This window comes from Cyanistes caeruleus, chromosome Z (assembly GCF_971803275.1).
Source record: "Cyanistes caeruleus chromosome Z, bCyaCae1.hap1.1, whole genome shotgun sequence".
Taxonomy (NCBI): domain Eukaryota; kingdom Metazoa; phylum Chordata; class Aves; order Passeriformes; family Paridae; genus Cyanistes; species Cyanistes caeruleus.
The window spans coordinates 41,650,645-41,664,939 of record NC_141732.1 but is presented as its reverse complement, the minus strand read 5'-3'; the positions used below and the strand labels follow the sequence as shown (position 1 = coordinate 41,664,939).

General features: G+C 35.9%; 1 long non-coding RNA gene across 1 annotated transcript in view; it reads left to right on the top strand.

Annotated features, from left to right (window-relative positions):
* The window catches only part of LOC111941826 (uncharacterized), a 63,090-nt gene that overhangs the window by 34,629 nt on the left and 14,166 nt on the right, over positions 1 to 14,295 (top strand). The window lies entirely within an intron of this gene.

Below are 14,295 nucleotides of genomic sequence, written 5' to 3'. Positions count from 1 at the left end.
AGGAACCTATTAACATGAGTATGGGGTACTCTCACATTCTGGGACGGGTCCAAAGAGGGTTTTATGGTTCTGGTTTTCCATATAATGGTAGCTGCTAGTCGCTTGTATGAAAATATTTGCGGTCACCCCTTCTAGTCCCAGTTTTGTCAATTTTGTGTTTGCTTTCCTTCAACTTCTCTAGGTTCTTTCCTTGTTAATCCTGTACATCCATTTATCAGAAGGCTAATGCTAATTCTCATTCTCATTCTCATTTTCAAACCCATCATACCAGATCAGTCATCCTGCTAGAAAAGATACCTTTGCTGCACTTACTGAGCTGGATCCCACCTCTCCCAAGAAGATGTTTATGGTCAATTAGCATCCCACATTCACGAAAACTAAAACCTTGTTGCTGATCCCAGCTCTGCAACCAATTGATGCTGTAGCAGTGGCACCTTCCTAACAACCCTTTTCCCTCAACAGCAGGAGTGAGTAAAACACTGCCTGGGCCCTCATACCTGTTTCTGCCTGTATTGATAATGTCCAGACTGCTCTTGGCAGTATCCTTGGTGCCCACCTGAAAACACAGCAGATTGCAGTTGTCAAAGGATTAGACAGGCCTTGACAGTCTTTACAACATTCTGGGTAAGGGCCCCAGACAGCAGCAGTCCAGTGCTTTTGTTTACTGGCACAGAATATTGTTTATTTGCATAGAAAAAGTAACCAGATTTCAGTGTTGGCTGAAATGATTACTAGGTAGCTCATCAATCAGCATGAGAGTCTGGGTAAAAGGCACGCCAATGTGATAAATATCAATCCCCTGTAACTTTGGCTTTCAATCAAGGCAGTAGAAGGTAGGAAGAGAGTGCAACTTCCTCAGAAAGATTTGTTATACTATATTACAAAATATTGTATTACAGTGCAAATAATAAAAATTAGTTTTTCTTATTGCTATGCCTTCAAAAATTCTCATCAATCTTTTTATGGCAGATCTCTTTTCTAGGTTAACTATTTGACTTCTCAACACATTACCATCTTTCATATTTTTAGTTAGAATTATACTCCATACATCAGTCAATTTACAATCACATTTCTCTTAAGGTTTGTTTTTATCATAGTGACCCAGTTTCTTTTCTGATGACTTCAGAATAAACTTAGTAGTGATGGCTTAAAGGTGACTTTCTTATCAGGGATAATCAGAAAGGATAATCAGAAAGGTGTTTAAGCCACAGTGAACTGTAAGCCCCATAACATTTGGGAGGGATGTTGCTTCAAGGGTTGCACAAAGGGATGTAGGTATTCTTACTTTGCTGAGGTCTAAACATGTCTTGTCCTCAGACCTTCCTGTGAAGAACATTTTGGTACAGAAATGAATTCATCGGAGTCTGGACATAAGATCCATCATTTCTTGACCTTGCAAGGCTAGACCTAATGCCTAATTGTTTATAAATTGAAAATATCTTTGGGGAATATATTAGCTTTGTGGCCCAGTTAGACAGGTGCATTAATAAAAACAATTGTGGACAGAGCTTTTTAAGAGTTCTGTCTGCAGCTGCACAGTTTTACTGATTTCTACTTTTCAGACTCTTATTGTTTGATGACAGGATTACAATCGCTTATAGACAAAGTTAAAAGAGTAAAGAGAAAAGGAAGTCTGAATACTTTCTAGCAGCACAATATCACTAGTTCATGTGTATATGATAGAAAGAGAAATAAGTGCTAGAGGAAGAAAAGAATCTGTATGGTTAAAATTTATTGTGAATATTTTAAACTTATTTAGTAAAATAGTGTTTGAATTCTCTATATCATTTCACTGTACCTTTTATTGACATTATATTTCATGTTTTTCTAACACTTCTCATGCCTAGACATTTGCCAAAATGTAAGAATGATACTCACTTTTGTTTCTTCAAATGCAAGTTGTAACCTTCCATTACCTTCAATCGGTAGGCTACAATTTTTAGAGTTAGTAGTTCCTGAAAATTATGCCCCACAAAGAATACCAGGCTCCATAGCTCTTTGTAAGTTCAATCTGTACCTCTGCAGTAGTTTTTCACAGTAAGGTGTGTGCATTCCTAAGCAAGAGGATGGCCAGCTGTGGAGAGGAGGCAGTGATGCTCATCTCTATGTGCTTGATGGCAGGGTCCTGAAACGGTAGCCTGAGGGCCCACAGGTGTTTTCTGGAAAGGTTGCAGATATGCTATTCAGTGCTTGAGTCTTCCTCTATGCTTTAATCATCTTTATGGAATGAAACCTTTATTAAGGCAACAGGAATGAATTTCTGAAAAGCAGAGTTTTAGTCCCTCATCATCTACAGAAAGATGTAAAAGGTTCATTTTGACAGGGAAATGGGTATGTGTAATGTGTGTAATGGATATATCAGGCTTAAATAGCAAAAACATTACAAGTTTTTGTAACTTTTATGAATACACTCTTCCTGGGAAGTACTTGACAGGGAAAATTAATCCACCTGTAGTTCATGCTAATTACTCCTTGTGACTTGCCGTGCTGATGCTTGCACCTCCCCAATGCCAGAAGAACAGAATAGGTGATAGAAACATAAAGTTGTGCTTTGCTGACTACTTGCAAAACCTAGAGCAATTATCGCTGTAAATTTTGCTTTGAGACTATAGCAGCTGTGAGGAGAAGCTCAGTTTGGGGCTAATTCTGAAATGTGACTGATGCTGTAAATCTCTTGGTGCACAGCAAGTAACATTTCAGGATCTAGCCCTTTGCTTATGGCCAGCATCTCAAGTGATGGAAGGACAAATTTATAGCTTTTAGGGACAGAGGAAAGAATGTAGATTCAATTAAGGGAGGAATTTGTCTTAGAAAAACTTTGAGGAACAGGAACCGGAGTAATTTACTTTTTTGTGATTTTAAATAAACTTATTTTATTAAATTTTGTGAATTTAAATAAACCTATTGGATAAATAGCTCTGAAATTGCAGAATGAAGCTGAGCTTAATGAATTTTTATTGCATATTGGAAAGAAAGAATTGAAGGAATTAATTTTGAAGTCTTTCAAAGAAGCTTGTTCCTATTAATTTATTTTTATGGGAAATAAGAATGACATCAGTGGCTTGTATTTGTCTTTTGAGGAGGTTGAGAATAGAATTGATTGTCTTGTTTTTAGGATCTTAAACATTGCAGAAAGGAAATAAATTGTCAGAGAAATTACTTATGTCTTTAATTGATCCTAAGTAATGTTTTAGCATGGAGTAAAATTTCTGTAATTAAAATTACTGCTTTGAACTTTTTAGTAGAACATTAATTTGCAGAGTATTATTCTGGACTTTGAATTTTACTTAGGTAGTAGGGATTTAATTCCAAAACCTTTTTTGATGAAACCCTATTTACAGTGGTATTTGTGCCAACAATACTGTAACTCTTTACTGTCTCTTATCAAAACCTGTGGATTTATATGACAGTTTTTAATTTGAGACATAGAGTATGCTTGTTCCTTTATTTTTGCATACACTTCCCTTTCAAAGCACAGGAATTGTATCCCCCACATACAACAAGTGATTTGTTATGTCTTATTTGTTATGTTTGTAGTGTTTATCTACACTGTCTGTAGATAAAAGCATCAAAATCTTCATTCATCTAAATTACCAACTTGAAGTTAGGTCTTTTCTCCCTGTCTCAGGATTTTCTGATAATCAAAATACATACAGTAGTCTTTCTGCAGAGAAGGATTTCTGGGTGTGGTGGGCACTGGGTTCAGATATGTTTTGTCTCAATCATTCTGACTATGACAAGGGGAAAGTTGTTGTTTGAAGAGGGGGTTCCACAGAGGTGGGAAGGTGCTGTTCTGAACCACTTTACCTCCTTGAGGTGGGTGCCCAGTCCCTCCTAATTCCTCCAGACTCGCTTTGTAAACAAGGTCTCAGAAAGGTTGGCAGCACACATGCAAGCAAAATGGTGCCAAATGAGAGGAGTATACAAGGTTATAATAATTATAAAAGGAAGTGGATCAGTCTCCCTTTCTTTTTTCTGTTTTTCTTTCTTTGTCTCACTATCCCAGATCTGCACCATCCACTTAGCATGACCAGTGTGAGATCTGAAAACTGATAATATTTGTTCTCTCTCTGTCTCTTTTCTGCCTTTATTTCTCTACTCCCTTGCTGTGTCTGGGCAAGGTGTGGCCTGTGCTCTGTACTGAAGTTTCTTGTATTCTTTCAAAGTGTTGTATCACTATTATGAAAATAGTTTTAGGGCAATATTCAAGACAGATAGGCAACCCTACATGAAACAAAACCAAAACTAAAATCAAAACCAAAACCAAAAAACTCAAGATCACTTTCTCTGAAACTCTGCAATCAATTTTTCCTCAACTCTGTGAGTGTTTGGCTTCTCATTAACATAATCCTCATTGTTTATGGGTAGAAAACAAATTAAACAAAATATCTGCATCCAATTAACAGAGCAATGAAGAGGAAACATATATCCCACAGGAGGGATGATGCAATGATCACTCTTGAAAATTGATAGTTAGGTTTTGTAACTATATTGTCTATTATGAGAGTGAGAAAAATAGGATTTTTTTTTCTTGTGTGCACTTTTAATTAAGGCATAAAGCAGCATTAGAAGACAATGAGTTTTAATTGATATCAACTCTTAAAAGAAGGTAAGATTCAAATGTTTTGTTGAAAGCAAAGGTTGGAAAAAACAGATTTCAAAGCTTTCAGATCCCAAGTTATTGCTGATCACTTTGTATCTCAACTTAATAGCATACAAATATGGGCAAAGGGGAATGTCTTTCTGCTAATTCGTAGCCTCAGGTTCAGATGTGCAGCAAACACACTTCAGTTCTTAACCACCTGTGCTGGAACTAAGGCTGAAACTATTTGGGTTGGTAAAATCACATTGATTTTGAAACTGATCAGAGGATTAATTTAACTGCTTTAGGTTATGGTTGATGTGTAAAGTTTTAGGATTCAGGGAGATTTCTAGAAGCTAAATTTATATTCTGGGCTTGTGGTTCTCATGCTTTCTTCTTTGCTTCTGTACCATATCATAGAGTAGAACACAATTATATGTTTCTCTAGCCCCAAATTTTTTTTGTTTGTTTGTTTGTTTGGGTTTTTCTTTTTTGATAATTGCATTTGCCTATTTCTGGCTTTGGCAATTTTTAATGTTAAGTATCTTATTACTTGTTTAAAAGTCACAGTATTTCTTGTGCAAATTTAGTTATTGATTTGTTGTATTTTCACTTTCTACTACATTTGTGAGTCAAAAATGAGTATCAGAACCCTTCAAAGCCAATCAACTGTTATTTAAGGAAGTTTAAAACTATCCTATCAAAGTACTTCTCAGAATGTATTTGACATATTTCTGAAACCTGCAGGATGAAACATAATTTGGATCTTAATGCGGTCCAGATCATCTCTATAAACTTAATGACATACATGTTTCTGGTTTTGTGGAAAATCCCTCCTTGTTTCCACAGATGTGTCCCTACAGAAGAATCATGCATGTCTAGCACACAGGAGGCCTAGAAAATTTGTCATATATTGAGTATATTTTGAGATAAAGGCCCATCTTACTCTTTTGCATTTGAAGTGCCCTGCAAAACATGCATGAAGTTAGGAAAATAGTACTCTTAAAGCCAAATAAAAATTAAAAATTAAAAACAGTCAAAAGCTGGGAAATACAGAATTATAATTACTTGGTTTCAGTCATTTTAATTTGTACACATGTAAAGATAATTTCTTAAATATAGGGTATCATATAAATTTTTAAGGACAAATGGGATTCAGATAATGAGCTTTTCGTTGATGAATTTGGAGTCCTAGACTGTATTTGCTGAACTGTATGTAAGCTTTACTGTATAGTAAAGGTAAGCATGTTACAGAAACATTAAAGGTGAGACCTGACATGGGAATAGTTATAGTTGTTGAATCAAGAACTAAAATGTTCTGGAAATGTTCTGGAAAAAAGTTTAACGCTTTCTATCATGAGTGGTGTTAATAACCTCACTTGTTTTTCACCTGTGCCTGGAAGAGAGAATGATTAGACCACATTGTATTATTAATGTATCATCACTTCACAGATTCTTCTGTTTGGTTTAATATTTGTAGCCTCGCACTTCAGAACAGAGAAGAAAGCTGTTCGTTAAGAAAAATGTCTTATGGATCTTTTGAAGGGTCAAGAGCAAGAGACTGTGGGCTTGTCTGCTTTTTGCTCTTTCCTAACAGCCTGGTATTGGCCAGAAGCAAGGAGGGGATTGTGTTAGATGGATCTGGTTCTCCCATCACAACAGGGAGGTAATATTATTGACTGTCTTCCACTGCTGCTTGTCACTTGTTCCTCAGATGTGTGATAACTGTGATCCTCTTTTTGCTATAGTGATGAGCCAAGAATTACAAACACCTCAGTAGGTCCGTAGAAGGAGCCACAGTAGTGCATACTGTAGAGATGATCTGATCACTAAAACTACAAGGATAAATACAGTGTATTTATCATAGGGCTAAAATAGAATAATTTATGTATTTATGTATAGCTTGTATTTCTTTGATAAGGTAAGATGAAGAGCAAAAGAGATGACAGTCTGTACTGGTTTTGGGTGGGGCAGAGTTGGCATTCATTGTAGTAACTTGTACATTGCTATGTATTGAAAAGAATACAATGTGTTGATAACACAGACATGTTTTAGTTAGTGCTGAGCAATGTGTACACGATGTCAGGGATTTTTCTGATTCCAATGCTGTCCTATTAATGAATAGGCTGACAGCAGACAAGAAGTTTGGATGGCTCTAACCGCAACAGACAAAAGTGGTGTAGCAAACCGTATAATGTCTTGCTCAGCAATAAATGCTGGTGGAGGATAAGACATGAGGGAAGGGTGCTTGAAGTTACGGCATTGTCTTCCAAAGTAACCATTAAATATGACGGGTCCCTGCTTTCCTGGGTATGACTAAACATCTGGCTGTCACTGGAAAAAAAAAATAAAATAAATCCCTTGTTTTGTTTTGATTAAGCATACGGCTTTTGCTTTACCTATTAAGCTATCTTTATCTCAATCCACCAGTTTTTGCCCTTTTATCCTTTAATTTTCTAATAAGTGAGATGCTGCGTGATACTTTTCTGTCATCTATGGTTAAACTGTGATGTGGTCAAACAATGAATTTTTTTGTTAGCATTCTGTTAGGGAGATACTCCTAAATTAACCAGAACTTCTAAAAATATTTGTCAAACACTGCCAAGAGCTATCTGCAAGGAGTAATGCAATTCCCTAGAGTTATTTCTGATTTTCTCCATATTAAAGGGGATAAAAGCAATACAAAAACTTTGCTTTTACTTGCAAGCATCTATTCTCAGTAATGCAAAGGACTTCTTGAAAGCTTTCTAGTTCAGAGACAAGAATTGCTTAAAAAAAATGAAAAAAAGATATTTATGGTTAAATCTTTTCCAGTAATATAGATTAATTGTTGTTGTACAGTCATTTGACGTTTTCCACCTGAAAACAATTTTTGCATATAATTGAATGTGGTGCTGCCATTCTCATCTTGCTATTAATTTAATTATGAATCTAGATTATTTAATAAAAAAAGAAGTGTGTTGGAACTGATTTAATAAAGAAATTATTGAAACGGAGCAATGCACCTCTGACTTCTACCTTAATTCTAGTTGTCACCAGCCTACTTCTAGAACCTAAGTAGGTCATACAGATAAGCTTTGTCTACATAGCACTACCTTAATTGGGGTGGGAGAGCCTTCAGATGCTCAGATGGGCTTCAAGGAAATTTCATACCCTTGACAGAGCTAACGTGATGGATTCTACACATACCTACCCTGAGGTTAAAAGGATAGAGGAAAATACTTAGGTGATGTACAAATTTTCCATTCAGGACAACAGCAGCCAAAACTCACCAGTGGTGGATGATCACAGTGGTTGATTCCATTTGGTGAGAAGGACCAAAACAGACTTCAGTCTGTTCAATCTAATGAATAGAAAGAATGACTTCATGGAAGCTGAAATTCTTAACAAGTCGTGACGAGGGGTAATTTTGGAACCAAGCAGCACAGTGGCAATGATATCAAAAAGCTTTCCTTTTTATAGCTTTCCCATGCATTATATGTCTCTCCTAATAGAGCAGATAAGATCATCTCAACATTATTCCAATATTTAAAGTTGATAACAGAATTGACAAGCAAACTCTGTTGCTATTTTGACACCCTTGACAAACATAGGTCATCATAAAAGAGTAACTGGAAGTAGATGTCATCAGATATTAATGAAACAAATTAATGAAAGAATAGTTGCTAATCAATATGAAACTATCTGTGGTTAAATAACCTTGATACCATTACAGTGTCTTGATAAGACAGGAACAGAATGGGTCATCTGCAATGTCTAAGTGGTTCTTGGAGCCTAAAAAATTAAAACTGTATATTTAAGTTACCTTAAATGAGTATTATTCATCACTATAGAGAATCACAGAATATTCTGAGGGAAGAAACCCAAAAAAATCAAGTCCAATCCTTAAGTGGATGGAGTTGAACCCATAATCTTGGCATCATTATTATCACCTTGCTCTAACCAACTGAGCTAATCTTAGTCCATACAGGCATTCAAGGTCAGAATTGCCCTAAAGAGAAAGTGAGGACAACTGAGAGCAGAAGGCTTTATACAAGCAGATTTCTTCTTCAAATGTCATATTCACAGTTTGCTGTTCAGATTTAGCATTTCAATAAACAGCATATCTACAGGTATTGTTGATAAAAGAAACAGATTCCTATGCAAGAGTGTTTGGCTGTTTGTTTTGTTTTTTTAAAATTTTGATTTATTCCATAAGAACTAATGAAGCCTACTGGGATTTCTATGGTGGAATAGAGATCTTTACTTTCTAATGAATATTTGCATAAGGGTAAAAAATAAGACATTAATAAGCTTCTTGGTAGCAAGTCCTCAGAGTAAACTTTATAATTCTGTGTGTGTTATTCTGTGTAAATGTCTTTAGTTGTGTGCTGAATTTTGGAATTTTCAATTTATTCACAAAAATTAAACTATTGGAGCTATCTCTGTAGGACAAGGACTTAGAGTTTAATCATTCATATCAAATAAGAAGAGATTAGGAAATTTTCCTGAATGCTTATATGTCTGGTAGTATTTTTTTGTTTCACTTACATGAAGAATTGTTTGTCCTTTGGCATAGATTGTCTTTTTTGCATAACAAACTTCCCCTTTATGCAGCACAGTTTATGCAGCACAGCAGCTGAATCAAAAAATTCTGATCATTCCTGCTGACTGCTTTTTTGCTCAGTAAATGTGTTCAGGCTTACTATATGTGTCTTTTTACACAAAGCAAAGTCACCTGGATTAATACAATATAATTTGATATAGGTGGGAAAGCATGGAATGTGTTTTTCCAATATGAAAAAACATATAAGAGAGAATTTTGTGAATTGATACAATACAGACATACAACTTCAATAGAAACCTATGGGAAAACTCGTGTATTGCCTGTGATACTTGGATGAGAACAAATGAAAATTTTTCTGCTTGTGTATAATCCCACATTCTTAAATTCCTTTCATTCAAAGAGCTAGTGAGTTTGAAATAAACTACACAAAAATTTTAGCTAGAAACCTATTTAGGAGGAGAGCTTTGGCAACTCACTAATTATTTCTTCTGTTTTTATACTTTAAAATCACCAGATTCTTTTTAAGTTAACATGGAAAATTCTTATATTTTAAACACATTTATTCACATTTGTTGTCATTTTGGTGAGGGCTATATAAAGATTTGTATGAGAGGAATAGAATCTTATTCAGGTTACTCCTCACTCAATCCAATATGTTCAAGATCTGTCAAGAGCAAAAAGCCAGCAAAAATATTTCTGTTTCTCCTTTTATGAAGTGTTGAAGTTGACCCTATCTGTAAGGTGTTGCTATTTTATCACTGGAAAAAAATAGTATAACTTTAGCCCTTGAACATTTTGCCTAAATTGTGCATGTTCTTGTAATTTTTTTCAGTTTTTGGTAAAGAAACAATTTATGGCATCATATCAGATTTTTAATTGTTATCTAGGTTGAGACAAAACTGCTTTCCTTCAACAGATTCAGGTAGCTCTACTATTTTTACTGCTTTCATTAAAGTGACTGACTTGGTGAAAAAGTATCAGATGTTCTATAAATAGAGCATGCTTTTGTAGAGTGTCTTTTAAAAGAAATGGAAGAGTCATAGAGATTCTGTATCTTTGTGCTTTTACAGGCAAATTTGTTATTGATTTGGGACAAAAATTCTAATTTAAGTAGGTAATTCATATTCAGTTATTTGTTTGTTATGAGTTTAAATAAGTTTACTTCCTGCTCGGTTTTTGTATCTCTGCTACTTTTGTTGCAACTGGACAAACTGACAATAATAAAGAAGCCAATCTCCTTTCATCTCTTCCTCACAGAGTTTCCTGTCAACTTTCTAGTAAACTTCATTTGCCTTTACTCCAGTTCAAAATTCTTTTTTTCCTAAAAGAGATATCCTAAGTGAAGACTTTATAGAGGTAGGATATGAGCAATGTACTGTATTACCTACAACTTCTGTAAGAATATTCATCTTTTACATTTAAAAAGGGAACAGATATGATTTCATTCATGATTTATGAACCAAATTAATATCTATGATCAGAGGGGTGAATTTTGAAGGCTTCCTGCAAAATGTAAATAATCTTACATACAGGTGCAAGGTATCTGGATTGACATACATTTTTACATTATTTAGTTTCATTGCATTGACCCAGCACAGTTCTGTCACCCTTATCAACCTAGTACCAGTCCTTTCTTTTCTCATTTGACTGCTGCTTTTCCATGTAACAACATATCAGCTTCTTTACTGAAGTCCAGTTAGACATATTTACTGAGTTCCCTAATTTGGGAAACAGATTATTAAGAAAATTTATCAGTGCTCATTTATCACTACTTTCCCTTTTTATTTTTCTTTCTTTTCCCTCTCATTGACTTAATTTAAAAAAAAAAATAAAATTTGTCTTTCAAAGCTGATCTTAAGCCTTACAGGCTATTAATATTAACCTAATCCTTTGTACTTGACTTTATATTTTTCCTCCTCTTTCATGACCTTTACAGTTCTTGAATCATACATTACTAGCTTTGACAGATCTAGGAAAGTGCATTATTAATTGCAGAACATAATGGGTAAGTTGTTTCAGAGATGTTGGAAGAAAATAGCTTCTATGTACTGAGTTAATTTTAGTACACAGAACTGGACTGCAATTTACTTTGCTGCTGTCTCAGATCTCAGGTTATCTTCCTGGTATTTACTTTTATATTATGTTTATTTTCCCTTCTGAAAAAAACAAAAAAAAAAAAACCAACTCAAAACACAAAGCCCACACACTGCTAAAACAAGAGTGGCATATCTTAATTTTTCTTGGTTTAGCACTATGTATTGATTATCTATAATCTTTGCTCTGCCCTTATGCATTACCACCTTGCCACTAATGGTACTGTTCTTTCACATGTGTGGAGAATATCTACCAGTTGTTAACTTGTTAAAATCTGACCGAGGATTTTATGTATATCCACTTCCATCTTCTAAGGGCACGGAAATTTAATTTTCACCTACCATCTAAATGCTAAGACCTAACACTAAATCTCTTATGACCTGATGATGGGACTGTCATAGATAGATGATATAGAGGAAAAGACAACAGGTTCTACCCCATCAGTTTTAAACAAAATTGACAGATAGACTGAGATCTCTTAAATCTGTATTTCTTCTTCATGTAGAAGCTGCCAACATAAAGATTATATTTGACTGAATAAAATGCACTTTCAAATACTGTCATGTTCAAATCCACAGGTCACAGAATATGCTGAGTTGGAAGGGACCTACAAAAATCAATGAGTCCAACACCTGGCCCTGCACAGGACCATCCCCTAAAATAACACTACATCCCTGAAAGCATGGTCCAAATGCTTACTGAACTCTGTCAGGCTAATTGGACCTCTTCTCTGGGGAGCTTGGTGTTGCAAATCAGCATTAGACTGTTGCTGGTATAAATGCACAAGTGTTCTCTGGAGCTGTATGTGAGCACCTGCAAGGATTGATATCTCAAGACATTTTGGGATGCAGGGAGAGGCTGGTTGGGCCTTGCTGTGGTGGGACAGTGAGCTGCCCTACACCTCCACCCCACAGCCTATATCCCAGCTTGGCAGTGGTGCCAGTCATTGGCACACTGGAGGCAGTACCCTGTGGAGGCTGGTGGGCAGATTAACAAAGAATCCACAACTCTCCCTTAGAGGAAAAGCTCCTAAATGAGTTTCTTCATTGTTGAGGCAACTAAAGGAGTCACTTCCAGTATGCCTTGCAGCCCTTGCAAATTTTATGTACCCCATGCAAATTCTGTGTACTCTGTTGGTCCTTCCCTTTTGCTCTGCCCCTGAACCCTCAGTGGACTAGTCGTGATGCTCCTGTATAAGCCCCTGTTTCCCTCTGACTGTCTGGAGTCTTTTGTCCCTGACCCCTTTGTGGAAACCAGAGTTCTCCTTGTTCCTGGCCCAAGAATAAAGGCTTCTTGTGGAACACCACACGAGGCTCCCGTCCTTCCTTTTGTGTCTCCCAGATATCAACCGAAGAGCTGCAATGGCTCAAGAGCCCTTTTCAGGGCTCAGGGCTGAGATCACTCTTGGCAGGGCAGGGAGTGCCTGAGCACCTGAGGGTGTCCTTCCAGGGACACTTCTCTGGGAAGGCCACGGCACCCAGACCACTGCTCAGACTGTGACACTGCCCCATCACTTCAGCCTCCACCCAGCTCCTGAGAGGCCAAATGACTGGAAGTCCCACTTGGGGGAAGGGCCTGCGAAGGCCAAGGGGTATTTAAGGCTGAGCACGAGGCCGTCGCATGGTCTGGACCCTATTCTCAGAGCTTCTATCTCTGTTGGAACCCAGGAGTTGGTAGCTATTTGTATCCTTTTCTATATTATGTCTTTTTATCTCTCTACTAATTTCCTGCTTTTGTAATTCCTGTTTATTTGAAATTGAATGGGTTTAAATTTTACTAAGTTGAACGGGCCAAGTTAAAGCTTTGGGAAGTGTTTTACGTTGATGAGCTGCTGCACTGAACCTTTCGCCCAAGGTCTCTGATTTTCTAAAGTTGCCAGTAAAGTCTTTTTGTTGTTGTTGTTTTGACCTCTTGAGGATATCTTGTTGGTATTTCCCCCGTGCATCCAGCTCAGAGTACACGAACCACCATAAGCCCACCTTGTTGAGCGAGTTGTTTTTTACGCTGTAGTATGCATGGTGTAAGAATTCAGTCTGGAATGAGCTTTTAAACTTGAAGATAATGATAGACTAGAAAGGACCTAGCAGTTAAAATCACCAGGTATTGAATAATATTCCTTTGCCTAATATTACAATTTTCTTGTTTCTTTAGGAGATTCTTGGAATGACAAGTCAGTTGGTACCAATGAAATAATGCTTTAAATGTGTGAAAGATTCAGCTACATTCTCAAACTGTTCTTTGTGCATGTTAAATAAGGCTTCAAAATAAGTTATATTTGTATCCTTAATATTTAAGTTAAATTTCTTTTATAAATATTTTATATTTTAAGAAACACGAATAATATAATTTGCAAAATTAACACCAGAAATGAAGCATTTTTTGTCAGAGAGCTCATTAATATAATGTATTCTTTTGGAGCAAATATGCATTATTTGATACGTATTGCAATATTATTTCAAATTAAGAAATTGGTTCTCTTGTATTCATGAATTTGTTATAATTGATCTGATAATTTTTTTTTTGTCTCCAGTGTACTTTCTTTATTTTCAATTACTGTATGACTTGTGGTTTTTAAATATACTATCGTTTATAGACATATACATGACATTATATGAAAGAAACATCAAAGATCTAGTGAAATTGGTAGCGATAAATGCTCCAATCTGATTTGACTTTCAAGAAGAGAAACTTAGTCCAGATTAAACTGGATTAAAAAAATGCACCTTCATAATTTTATACATAAAAATCTCTGACTAATTTAAACATTTAATTATCTTGTATTTTCGCAAATGAGGTAATTGTAGGTCACTAGTTAGATAGCTCATTAGCTGTTGGAATTGTACATAATGATTAGGAGTAGGTCCTAAGTGTGTTCTTTTCCAACACTGGAGCTGTGAATTCTGAAGAAAGAAAAACATTCAGATGGTGCTTTCTGGACTACACCATTTTTAAAATTTGTTTTAAAGAGGCAGGTGACTTTGGCTAGTTTTAGCTAAACTACATTCATCTTAGCTATCATTCTGCTCCTTATGTCTATGTGGAAAAGGTTTCAGAAGGAAAAGTATTGCAAATT